General features: G+C 44.1%; 1 protein-coding gene across 4 annotated transcripts in view; it reads right to left on the bottom strand.

Annotated features, from left to right (window-relative positions):
• The window catches only part of OTUD7A (OTU deubiquitinase 7A), a 379,573-nt gene that overhangs the window by 238,967 nt on the left and 127,342 nt on the right, over positions 1 to 13,264 (bottom strand). The gene's annotated exons all lie outside the window — the stretch shown is intronic.

Raw genomic sequence — 13,264 nt, forward strand, 5'->3', positions numbered from 1 at the left:
TGAAAACCTTTTGCTCTGTGAAAGACCTTGTTAAGAAGGTGAAAAGACAAGCTACAGACCAGAGGGAACATCTGCAAACCACATTCCTGACAAAAAACTCACCTAGGATCTATAAAGGACTCTTATAAGATGAACACCCCTATTAGAACACGGGCAAATGCCCTAAAGAAAACATATGTAAGGAAACCATTTATGTTTAGCAGTGTCAGGCTCCTGTGGCCAGTATGTAAATGAGGCACAGAATGATTAAACAGCAACAGCCTGGGCCCTGCAGCCAGGGGAGGTGCGCGGGTGCCCGTCAGAGAAGGATGCCAACAAGGGACCAGGGACGAGGTGTCGCACCCTGGGCCTTCCTCAGCAACTGCCGGGCATGGGATGACCGTGAGACTTCACAGAGAGCGGGGAAGGGATTCAAACTAACCTTCAGCGCTGCCCACAATAGGGCATAAGCAACAGGCACAGAAAGAAGCCAGCCCTACCTGCTTAAAGCACTTAAATTTGAATTTGAGCCAATGTGGGCTGAGATGGAGACTTTTTCACAGTTATAGCATCTGCCCTTCAGAACTGCTGTGTGGAGTGGATAGGATGTCTTTGGTGGTCATAGGTGCTCAAGTCACAGATTCCCCAATGTGTATTGAGTGTTTATAGCAGTGCTGTGCCAGACACTGGGGGACAAGGACAAGGGTATCCTTACTCACCTGCATTGGGAGGTTGCTGAGAGTTTAGCTCAGCTACTCGATGCTGTTGCTGCCTCAGCATCCATTTTGTTTGGCCAGATGGCCTGCAGAGACCTTAAATTGACACTAGCCCCTCAGCAAGCACATGCCATGGATGACAGCTCACAGAATCACAAGCAAATGTAAGTTCCTGATAGAACTTCCCCAATAGCCCTTGTGACAAAGAGTCTCCACCATCTCCCAGGGCCTTGCCCTTGTAAGACCCTTTGATAACACCCCTGTGGAGTTCACTACAACCCCTCTCTTTTGGTTAGAACTGATGAATCTGGACTTAGCCCAGGAAACCCGAAGCACTGCATCCACAGACCCTAATAAAGGCACGAGCCCCAGGTCCTGCCTCTCTCTCTCTCTGCCTGCACCCTGCCTTGACTTTCCCATGTGGCCCCTCGAGGCGAGCCAGGTACTTCCTCCAGGACCTGTGAGTAATAAATTTCTCTACTTCACTTTCTCTTGTGGTCTTTTGCTGAGAGTGACTCACCATCTGGTATCCCAGGGCTCTACTTAACCAATGTTAATTTAACAAAATCCTAACACAGATAAATGAAAAAGAGAGAGCTAAAACAGCCAGGAACCCCTCTGGAGAGGTATGAGATGCAGAAGAGAGCCAGGGGGTAACAGTTCAGAGGGGTGTGGTGAGCAGGGCAGAGGTGCCCCCTCAGGCATGGTCCCTCTGGAAACTCATCTGCCTGGGGAAGGAGGGGTTGTAATGAGCATGGCACCACCTGCCTCGTCAGCTCTGTACTTTCTCCTCCCACCACAAAATGAGCTTGTGCTGCGCAGGTGTTGTACTTGTGTATTAACTATGTCTTTTATTTTCTATATTTCATGCTTTGACATCTTGGGGCTTTGTTGACCGTAGAGAGACAGCACGCCCCTCAGGGTTTACCAATTCCTAGAGATAGTAAACAACCCTCTCTCAAGTGTGCCTTTCAAATACAAACCCATCAGTCCAAAGCCCATATCCCCACCACCTCCTCTGTTGGGCTCTCACACTCCAGGCCACTCTCCACCTGCCCTAATCACCCCAGGATCAGGTACCAGGCAACTAGGGACAGCCCTTAAGCCCCAGAGCCCACTGCCACTGAAATTTTCAAACTAGTCCATCCTAAGCCTGCTTACCCCTCCTCTCCTGTTCCTCCCCTTGGAAAGCACAATAAAGGCTCTTGCCCACATTTTCCTCTTGCTCCCTCTGCCACCTGATCAGCCCAGTATGGTCCTTCTCATGTGGCTCCCTATGGCGTGGCGTGCCCTCTCCTTTTGGGAATTGTGAGTAACAAACTACCTTGGCAATGGTAGTTGTCTCCTGATTTGCTGGCCTCACCATGCCTCAAATTTTCTACAAACATATTATATTTTAAAGCAACTTATCCTTGAGATTTTGACTATATGTTATATGACTATGTTACACAGAGAGTGGGGAAGGGGTTCAAACTAACCTTCAGCGCTGCCCACAACAGGGCATAAGCAACAGGCACAGAAAGAAGCCAGCCCCACCTGTTACATGTTATACGATATGACTATATTATGACTATATATCTTACATTTCACATACACAGCCTCCCTTTCTATAATATTGTTCCATTCTTTACAACAAGACTTTTTTGGTTGCTTCATCAAATCTTGAGTTAAAGGGGATCCTTTGGAATAATGACAAAGAAATTGAGCCAACTCCCCAGGTTGGTTTCCACAGTATGCAAAGAAAGCCAGCAGCCTGACTTAGGGCACAAAGCCCAGCTGGGCCTAGTCCTGCCTAGTACACAGAGTTAGACCACTCAGCACCGGCAGCGATGTGGAATTACACTAAGTCTAGGTCAGAGTTTGGGGATACTTTTCACTCTGTTTGTGGTTCACACGAGGTCACACAGATGGCTAGAGTGTTGATAGGGGCAAGAAAGAATGAGAATGAGCAGCGAGGAAATGATCCTTATTGACAAATGCTGTTAACTGGCTAGTTCATGAGCTGATGAAAGCTTGATTTCCCAAACCAGCAATGGGAAACATTCCATCACAAAAAGGCATGAGTGATGAAAAAGGCTGAAATCCAGCAGGCCCCTGGCTTAAAGGGGATGAGAGTGGACTGCAGGCTCTCAGTCACTCCTTGAGGGTATAGACCAGGGTGATGTCATGATTTTGTCTACACTCCCTGCTTCAGCCTGTCTCCCTGGAGCCTGTTCAGCTCCATATGGCAAAGAGTGCAGCATCTCTTGCTACAACGTGCTGTGTCGGAGCGTCTCACTTTCTTCCCTGAGCTTTAAACCACATCACCTGGTCCTAAATCCTCTAATCAACATTGTTTTTCTTCTTTTTTTCCTCCCTCTTTCTTGGCTTACTTTACCCTTATCACCACTCTCCATAATTCTGCAAACTTCACTTGCTATAAATCACCTTGAAGACACCTTGAAGCCACCTGACTCTCCAGGGGGAATAAATTCTAAATTGCATGATGATATCTGTAATACCCATGGAGTCTTGAAAAATGGAAAAATACAAACTCAAGAATGAGAAAGGCTTTACTCCCATAACGCAAGGTATTTTCTTCCTAGCAAAGTTGCAAAACATCACTGGTTTTAAATTTGAGACCGGATTCTGTGGTTTGCATTGAGGTTCAAAGAACATACAAGAATAATGCACATTTGGATAACTGGAAATAAGGGATAAGTAATGCACTTTGTTTGTGTCACCTTAGATTAAGATGCATCACTTACATCCTTTAAGGCTCTCCCTGTGGGTAAACACTGAGCGGCTAGGAGGCCACATACTAGGACAGTGGCCAGAAAGGGAATTTTTCTTCCCTCCTTCAGCAGTCGGTATTGTGTTTCTCTCTCCATTTCCTCCACAGAGATTGCTTGATTACCTATAATTGTGCATCAAAGAAGCACAGCTATGCCCCAGGGCACAAGGTGGGATCCTGCCCCAAAGACCCTTCTGGGGGACCCCACACAGGGGTGACAGTCCCTGAGCAACCAGGCACCCCCGCCTAGGGTGGTGCTGAGTAGGGAGTTATCCGCCTAGAGAAAGATTCAGGGAAACTGAATGAGCACAACTTGGGGGAGACAATCAAAACGCAACTTAATTTTGGTCTCCCTCTGATCTCCTTAAAAAAATTCAGTGGGGGAATTCAGAAGGGTCATTCCTTCCACTGGATGAGAATCGGGCATGTCTCCTGAGTTATACATAGTGTGCACCATAAACAGAATGTATTCTGTCCATGGGGCTAATCAACACCACCATCTCCAAACTTCACTTCAGGTAAGCCTTTCCTCTGGCTCCTCTAGGCCTGTGGGCGCTCCTGCCTGCTGTAAAGGGGTGAGGCCTGGCATCTTCTGCTATGTGGAGGCAGAAGGAGGGAAGTTTGACCTGAGGGTACTCCATACCCTATCTTATGGCCCCCAGGCCTGGCAGATGTTGAAGGCTCACTTGCCCTTGTGGGCCGTTTAACTGGTTCCTTGGAGATTCCTATCACAGGGTCACTTATTTCCAGTTTCCTTGACCCAAGTGGCTGCATTTATGCTCTTAATGGTCCCCTTCAGCAATTTCAGCCTTCTTAGGAACCTGATGAACACCTCTGGCTTCTTGAAGCTGAGGTCCCTCTGCCCCACCACGTGGCCCCAATGATGGGGGTCAACACAACCCACACATTCCTCTCTGACAGCCTTGAGGAATGTGACCTGATCCCTCACCCTCAAGATGCCCAGAAGAGGTCCAGACCCTAGTCAACTCTCCTCCCAACCAAGAGATGGCACCTTATTCTCCAATATCCCTGTTGATCCTCAGCTTAAGGGTCCCAGGTGAGAGGCAGGCCCCTCCTGCCATTAGACAGAGGAGCTGACATTGGCATCCTAATGGCCTTTTCAAAAATTTCTCATCACAGAATCCTTTCTCCTCCCACACCTGATTCCTCCCTTTAGATCACTGGTCAACCTGAGGAATCCAAAAACTGGAGAAGTGATTCTAGCTCTTTCCCTTCCTAACTTGTGCACTTTGGCCTGGCACCTCACTTTGGGATGCTGCATGTGTTCTACTTCCATACCCATGTCAAAACATCAATACTGACTTCCCGTTACATGTGGCTTACGAAGAAAGTCATATTTAACAAAAATGACCTTGCAGAGTATTTGGGAGAGAATTTGTGTCCACAGCAAATGTACTGAGTTGATGGGATTGCCATATGGGCAAATGAATCCTGATCCCTACCTCACAACACACACACAAAGTGATGTTATTTCTGAATATGAAAGGAAAAAAAGCCTCTAGAAGATAATGTAGAGGAACATCTCCATGAATGTGGGATGGTCAAAGTTTTCTGAAACAGGATGCCCAAACTAATATTAAAAAAAGTAATAAAGTAGGCAAATTAACAGTAAGAACTTCTTTTTACTAGAAAACATCATTAAGAGGGTGAAGAGGTGAACTACAGAGAGAGAAAAGACCACTGAAATCAAAAGAATCAAGAAAGGGCTAGAATCCAGAATTTATAAAGAAGAAGTTAATAAGAAATAGCTGATCCAATAGAAAAATGGAAAGGTATCTGAACATGTACTTCACAAAGGGATGCCTGAATGGTCAAGACTCAATGAAAAGTCTCTCAACCTCATTCATTATCAGATAAGTGAAATAAAATTAAAATCACAATTAGGTACCCACCACATCTAAAATTATTAAAACAGAAAATACCAAGTGTTGGTGAAGATATGAAGCAACTGGAGCCTTCCTGTGGGGTTGGTGAGAGTGCACCTGGTTCAATAACTTGGAAAACTACTTGGCTGTGTCCATCAACGCTGATCATACATAGAACAACAATTTTAGCACTTGGTATATATCCAACCACAACATGCACACACATGTACCAAAACATATGGCAAGTATTTCCATAGCAGCATGATTCATAGAGCTAAGGGCTAGAAGCAACCCCAATGATAACCAATGGTAGAATGGATAAACTGGTGTAGATTCCCACATGGACAAATGGTATATTAACAGATATCATGAACGAATGACCTGATGGTACACACAACAAACGTATTATTTGATTCCATTCATCACACAAAGTTTAAAAATAGGCAAAAATAATCCATAGGTTAGAGGTCATGATAGTGGAGAGAGTAAAGAGAATAAAAAGGAGGAAAAACACAAGGGAGCTAAATGGCTGCAGATAATACTCTATGTTTTGGTCTGAGTGGTGATTACAAAGGGATATTTGCATTTTTTAACTCATAAGGTTGTACATTTTGATGTGTGGTTTTCTGTGGGTATGTTATACTTCAATAAAAAGGATGGGTAATAAAAATCTACGGACCGTAAAAGAGCCCTTGTGTAAAATGGGCTCATGAAGGACTTCTCCAATTCAACTTCTGTCTACACGCATTTGTGAAAAACAGCTTTCCTAGCACGTAGCTGGATGTTTGCTAGTATGCTATTGATCATTTCACTCAGTTTGAATGCTTTTACTCACATCAGCAAACCAGTCTGCCCCTTCCTTCAGTCCCTTCTCCACACAGCCAGAAAGATCTTTAAAATATGTAAATTATATCACGTCATTCCCTGCTGGAAACCCATCAAGGGCTTCCCAAAGCACTGGAAGAAAATCCAAATTTATTTCTAAGCTTTCATCAGTCCTGCACCACTAGGCTGTGCCCACCTCTCCAGGCTCACCTGGTGCCCTGGCTGGCCTAGAACAGCCCTTCAGGTGGAGCCTTCTGCCATCTGCCACACATGCCAGGTGCTTTCCTCACCCTTTCTTGCACTTGTGATTGACTTTGCCTGGAAGATCTTCCATTGCACTTCCCATCCTCCTCCCTTTATTTCAAGTATTAGATTCTCCTCCTTTCATTTCAAGTGTCTGCTTCAATTTCACCACTGCTGGGAAGCCTTCTTTGACGCTGCTCTCTAAACTTCCCTTCCCATTATTTTATTGCCACACCAACTACTTCTTCGGTTGCACTGTCATAATCTGTATTAACATTAGCACTCCATCTGTCTGTCTATCCATCCATTTGTCCATCCATCTGTCCATCCCTCCTGTGTATGCTCCCTCCAGAGAATTTAAGTTCTGAGAACTTGCCTGTTCTGTCTCCCCAGGACCTAGCACGGTTCAGGGAATGTGAGAGCTACTCAGTAAAAGCATGTTGAAGAAATAAATGAAAATTATAAAGGCAACCAACCATTCAACACATTCTTCTGTTTCACCTCTGAGCATTTCCTCCTTTCTCCTTGAAGAGTGCATTGCTATTTCCATTCCACAAAGTTGTACTGAGTCCTTCCCAGCTCAGCAGCGTGCTGCCTTCTGAGGGTACACTAAGACATGGATGTTGCCCACATGTTAGTGGTAGAGTGAGACACAAATAGATGATTGTGGTTCATACTGGTTTGTAAGGAAGTATGTAATTGTAAAAAAAATTATGAAAATGAAATTAATCACCTTTTTATGTCAGGAACCCAAAGAAACAACCAGAGAAAAAGCATTAGAGAGATTTACTAGTAACCATTCTGATCTACTAATTTAAGAATATTGCTTAATTATTTCAATACCACTTATTCTGTGGTCTAAATGCAGATTACATTGTTGAGATGCATCAGCATTCAAAGACAGTGGCAAAGACATTCAAAGACAGAGCAAAGGCTCTCACATGCTGCGTGCGGGGGCACAACCTCCACAGAAAGGAGCAGGGGCCGGCCACCTGCGTACAGCTGGATCAGAATGTGCCACAGAAGAAAAGACATGTGCTTGATGGTGCTCAAATATCTTCACTGTTGCCTCTCAAGGATCTGCTGGAAAAGTAATCTGAGTACCCAATAATGCGGGCTGTTGTTAGGAAATTTGGCCTATTGACTTCAGTGGAACAATTTTTAGACATTAAAAGTTATCTAAGAAAATGATTACCAAATGGTATGTTCCCTGTGATTGCACCTTGTAAAATTTATGCATATGGACCCAGAGAGATATGAGTGGGTCACGCCCTCTGAAAGCTGCCCAGAGGCCTACGCCGTTTGGGATGAGCTGCGGAGGACTGCAGGATGCGTCAGACGCACACCTCTGTGACGGCTGTAAATGGCCTTCTTTGGTTTAATGCCATCTCCTTCATTTGCAATTTTTTAAATTTTGAAATAATTTCAAACAGAGAAAATTCGCAAAAATAGTACAAAGAATTCCCATATCTTTATATACAAGTAGATTCTCCCAAATGTTAAAGTTTTGCACTCACTTTATTATTCTCTCCATTTACGAGGCTACTTTACAGACCTTATTTAAGTTTTACCCATTGTCCCAACAATGTCTTTTGTAGCAAAACACTTATTTTCTGGTCCAAGATCCCATACTGCATTTTGTTCTCATTTGTCTAATCTAGTTTTTAAAAATCCGGAACAGTTTCTCAGTCTTTCATTTCAGACTGTCTGGTTCTTCCACTATAAAGTTACTGTTCCATTCGTAATTAATATCGACCTTGCATGGAGATCCTTTGTGTAATCGTTTCTCACAGAATTTGCCTTCGCTGGTCTAGCACCCAGGGATATCATTGTCTACAACAGTTAATACTTTGGTGGTTGTCAAACGGTGATTTTCTAGTTCCTTCCTTTCTTGTACATTTATTAGCTGGCATTCCCCTCTAAGAGAAAGCTTTCCTTTACCCTCCAGTTGATTTGTCATTCTTTTATTCTTTTCTTCATTCTTTTATTTATATTAGTACATATGCATTTTTCTTTACTAAGAATCATTACCTATTTAATAAGTAATGTATTACCTATTTAATAGCACGTGCTTCTATAATGATTAGCTTGAGGCTCAAATTGCCCCAGGTGTCCACCTGACTTTCCCCCATCACTCTTTGACTACTTGCTTGTTCCTTAATTTCTAGTTTTCTGAAAACACACCATGCTTCTCTGCATCTCTTCTCATGGCATCCCTACTTCTTTGCCAGATAATTTCTATTACTTTTTAAAGAGCCACCTTAGAAAGTTTCCCCAGTCTCGCCCTTCCTATCTTCCCTTGCCTAATTTTGCCATGACCGCAGAACCCCTTGTTCATCATCCATCCTCTACCCTGTCTGCTTGTTCAGGCTTAAGCAGTGGGGTCCGTGACTTAAGTTTCTTTCTTAGCCTGGAAAGCACCTATCTGGTCCATATGAAGTATTCAATAAATATTTGCTGAATGAATGAATAGGAAAAAAAGCAAAACAACAGTGGAAACCGTCTTACTCTAACACATCCGGCGACTCTACAGGGTTCTCTATATTAGATTGACGTCTCGTAATTTTGTTGTTGAGATCTTCTGTATCCTTGCTGAATTTTTCCTGTTGTTTGAAATTACTGAGAAAGACATATTAGTCTCTCACTATGATTTGCATCTGTCAGTTTCTCCTTATTGTTCATGCGCTGAAAGTTGTGGCATTACGTTTTAAATTCCTCCTTCATTTTTGGTCCCAAGATAATCCCTTTCTGGATAACTTGGATGTGCAATATACATTTCAAAGTAAACATGTCCAAAACTCAGCTTTAGAGAGTCTGATATTTCTTCCCAAATCAAATCTTTCTGGAATGTTCCCCATCTTGGTACAGGGCAACCCCAGGCCTCCATTGGTTCCAGCCAAAGACAGCAAGAGTCCACTTTAACTTTTTTCTTCCACACTCTGTATCTGGCCCATCAGCAAGTCCTGTTGTGTTCTAACCACAATCTGAAGACAGAGCCGTCTGCTTCTCACCACTCCCCCTGCCACCATCCTCATCCAAGCATTGTCTTTTCTCATCTGCATTATTGCAACTGCCTCCTCACTAGTCTCCCTGCCCAGCAATGCTGACCCCTAGCTTCACAATGGTAGCCACAGCGATCTCATTAAACCTAAGTTGGATCTAATTCCCCTGCCCAGGACCCTCCAATGAGGTTCCATATTAGAGGAAAAGTCAAAGTGCTACCACGCCCCACAATGCTTCACATGGCCTGGCGCTCGGTTCCCCTCTGCGTCTCCCTCTCCCTCCTCCTCAGCCATACCCCTCCAGGTTGTTCCCTGAAAATGCCAGCACAGGTCAGTCAGCTGAAGGCCTTGCCCATTAGGTCAGTCCTCTCTCATCCCGGGACATCCCTCTCCCCACCCCCAAGCATCCCAGCTCACTCCTCTCCTCCTCCAGATCTTCACAGTTGGCTCTTGGTGAGGCTTTCCCAGACCTCCTTGTCTAAATGTTCAGTTCCCCTGTGGGTCCTCCCTGCTTCAATCTCCCTTCTCTGCTTTATTGTTCTCTTCAGCATTTAGCACTAACAGTGGCTCTATTACACATGCATATTGTATTCACTGTCCATGTCCCCCACCTGAATGTAATTTCCATGAGGACATGGACTTGAGTTTGTTTGTTCACTAATATATAACACCTGGTACAAAAAGGTACACAATGCATACTTTAAAAAAATTGAAATGCAATGAGTTCTATATTTAAAAACATGTTTCTTGCATCTTATTCAGCCTTTCTAGTTAGAGAAGCAGTTATTAGGATGTCTAGTGTGCCATATGGTGAGAAATCTATGGTGTGTTTTCTATATAAAAGGAACAACTGGTGGACTTGGGCTGTTTTTTACTCTTAAATCAGTTTGAAAAACTGTCAATGGATTGCTCATCACTAAGCAAAGAAATCCAAAGGCATCACGCTAGAGACAATCAGGCTGACTTGTCCTTTTTTGCTTTTAAGCTTAAATCCTAATACATTGTGTACCCAGAGACTAATTAAGAAATGTAGCTGCTCCCTTTAAAGGCTTAATAAAAATGTAAATGGTAATATTCATGGTAAATTAATTAAATATTCCAAAACAGAGAAGGAAATGTGATAGAGTCTAAAGTTGCACACAAGACACTACCAGGCAGGGAGTCAGGCGATTCACCCACATTTTATAGGCTAAGTTCCAGTTGTGTCATATCCAACAAAGTCGCTGGTTATTTCTATATAATCAGTGTGTGTACGGTAAATGCACACTCACATGTGTGTCTTTGTGCATGTGTGTTGTTCTTGAGATAATCAGGATGCAATATTACAGTACAAGACAGCAATAGGTTTTATAATCGGGGAGAAGTCATTAGAACAGTACCATTACAGGTCAAAGGTGACGCTACTTCCAATGCACCTTTGTCAGAGCACAGAGCCTTCAGTCCTCCGCTGGTGCCCTGTGCAGTCAAAACCAGTGGCCTCAGGCAATTCCTTCCACTCTCCTGTTCCTGCTCCTTCATCAATATGCCTTCCATGCTCTCCTCCCTCACAGTACCATTTTCAGCCACAGTTAGCCTTTTCAAGCATTTTTCAAAGGGATATGTGTGCACTGTGACGGATGGCAAGCAACTTTTGGTGGTGAATACGATACAGTGTATACAGAAGTCAAAATAAAATGATGCACACCAGAAATTTACATAAGGTTATAAACCAATGTGACCTCCACAAACTAAGTAAATAAATTTTTAAAAAAGAACAAAAGTTGAAATCAATTAAAAAATCTTACAACTTGTTTTCTCTAGCTTCATTTAGGAAAGACATTAAGAATTTTGTCTAACACAAAATAATGTAAGATTTCTAAACCAATGTGATCATTACTTGGTTTCTTTTTTCTGTCCATAAAATTAAAATTTTACCTTAAATTAATGGAGGCCATTGAAAAATCATGAAAGCGCAATGCACCAAGAAGTCAGGTGACTGCTGCTGTCAGCAGCCTCAGTAGGGAACTGAAGGCAAGCGCCTGGCAGGTCAGACTCCACATTGACCCCGGGGTCCCTGAAGTCAGGGCCTGTGTACTTTTTTTTTTTCCTTTGGAGGAAGGTCACTGAGCTTCCGTGCCCTCTTCAAGAGCTCCAGCCTCCCCAAATCTCCACGTGTTTACCAATTTGGAAACTCTCCAAACCTTTCCTTTTTTTTTTTAAAAAGATTGGCACCTGATGAGTGGCGCCATGTCCGTGCCCAGGATCTGAACCAGGGAAACCCTGGGCTGCCGAAACAGAGTGCCGGAACTTAACCACTCGGGTACGGGGATGGCCCCCAGGGCCTGTGACTTTATCATTGAATTCCCACACCTAGTATGGCACCTGACTTGAAGTAGGTGCTTGATAACAATCTGTTGACCGAAAGATGGAGTGAATGAATAAATAACGGAGGACAGGAGGCAGGATTTGGGTGTATGAACGGTCCAGTAAGGAAAGTTCCAGCAGTGCTATCAAAGCACAGCGGCTGGCCTAGACCGACAGCAAAACCTCACTATCCACTGCATGGGTGATGGGCGCTAAGCCCAGACGCACCATGAGGAGCAAGGCCCTGGACCCCTCTGAAGTCAACGGAGGGAGAAAAGAAAGCAGTTCCTGCAGAGCCCTCAGCAGGACCTGGGGAAGGACGTGGGGCTGGAGGGCTGATTGTGGGGAGAGGGTGGCACCAAAAGCACACCTGTCCCCTCTCACCTCGTGGCCCTGGAACAGCCATGAAGTTTCTGAGGCTGACACAACTCCCACCTTGAGAAAACCAGGCTGTCAGACCCCACAACAAGTATGTATTCAGTGGCTATTGCACAAGGCTTCCTGGTGTTCACGAATTTCTCAGAAAGTGGGCAGCTTATCATGGATTCCCACAAGTTGGTTTGAAGATGGCACGCAAGCGGGGAAGTGGCAGCCAGGGAGGGTGACCAGAGCTGGCCAGGAGCACAAGGAGGCCAGGGAGTTAAATGTCGCTGTAGAGAATTACAGTCTTCTCAGAGTTATTTCCTTGTTATTTCTTTTTTTAAAATCACACATGATCTGTGTAAAAATAAAGTCAAAAATTATGTGGGACACTAGGAGATAGCGGAGCCCTTGCTGGGAAGCAAAATGGGGCCCTCAAAGCCTCTGCCCAAGTCCCTCTGTGAAATTTCAGCATTCCTATGGCCAGTGACTGCCACTTGTCTCCCGTTCTAGGAGTGCTCAATACAGTTATTCTGTTCCTGTTCTACCACTGTGTGTGTGTGTGTGTAGTGTGAGATGTGTCTGTGTATAGTGTGGTATGTGTGGTTGTATGGTTATGTGTGTGGTTGCATTTTTGGTGTGTGTGTGGTTGTGTATGTGGTGTGGGTATGGTAGTGTGTGTGTACATGGGAGGGATTGTGGGGGATCAGCTAACTTGTCTTTTTAGTCCATAGGTCTGCAGACTAAGAGAAGCCATATCTGGATCTTACAAAGTGACTGCTGGACATCATACAGAAATCCTTGATTTTGAGGTTGATGGGACTTTAGGGTGTTTCTCTTGGAGAGCAATTAAATTTGATGATTATGTGGGAAGAACACTGAATCAAATATTTGGTGACCAGAATAGTGGACTGTGGTGGGCATTAAAACTATTCACTAGTATCTGCTTATCTTCTGCTTCTGGACACTGAGAAGAATTGCATTCCTGCTCTCCTTGGAACTACACGTGGATATATAACTTGCTTTGGCCATTGACATATGAGTAGAGGTAACGTGTACTTTTGAGTCAATGCATTTAATTGCTGGTGCTCAACTCCCCAGTCCTTCTCTTCCTTTTGCACCAAGACTGGTGACTTT

Source organism: Equus przewalskii, chromosome 1, assembly GCF_037783145.1.
Source record: "Equus przewalskii isolate Varuska chromosome 1, EquPr2, whole genome shotgun sequence".
In the NCBI taxonomy this organism is placed as follows: Eukaryota; Metazoa; Chordata; class Mammalia; order Perissodactyla; family Equidae; genus Equus; species Equus przewalskii.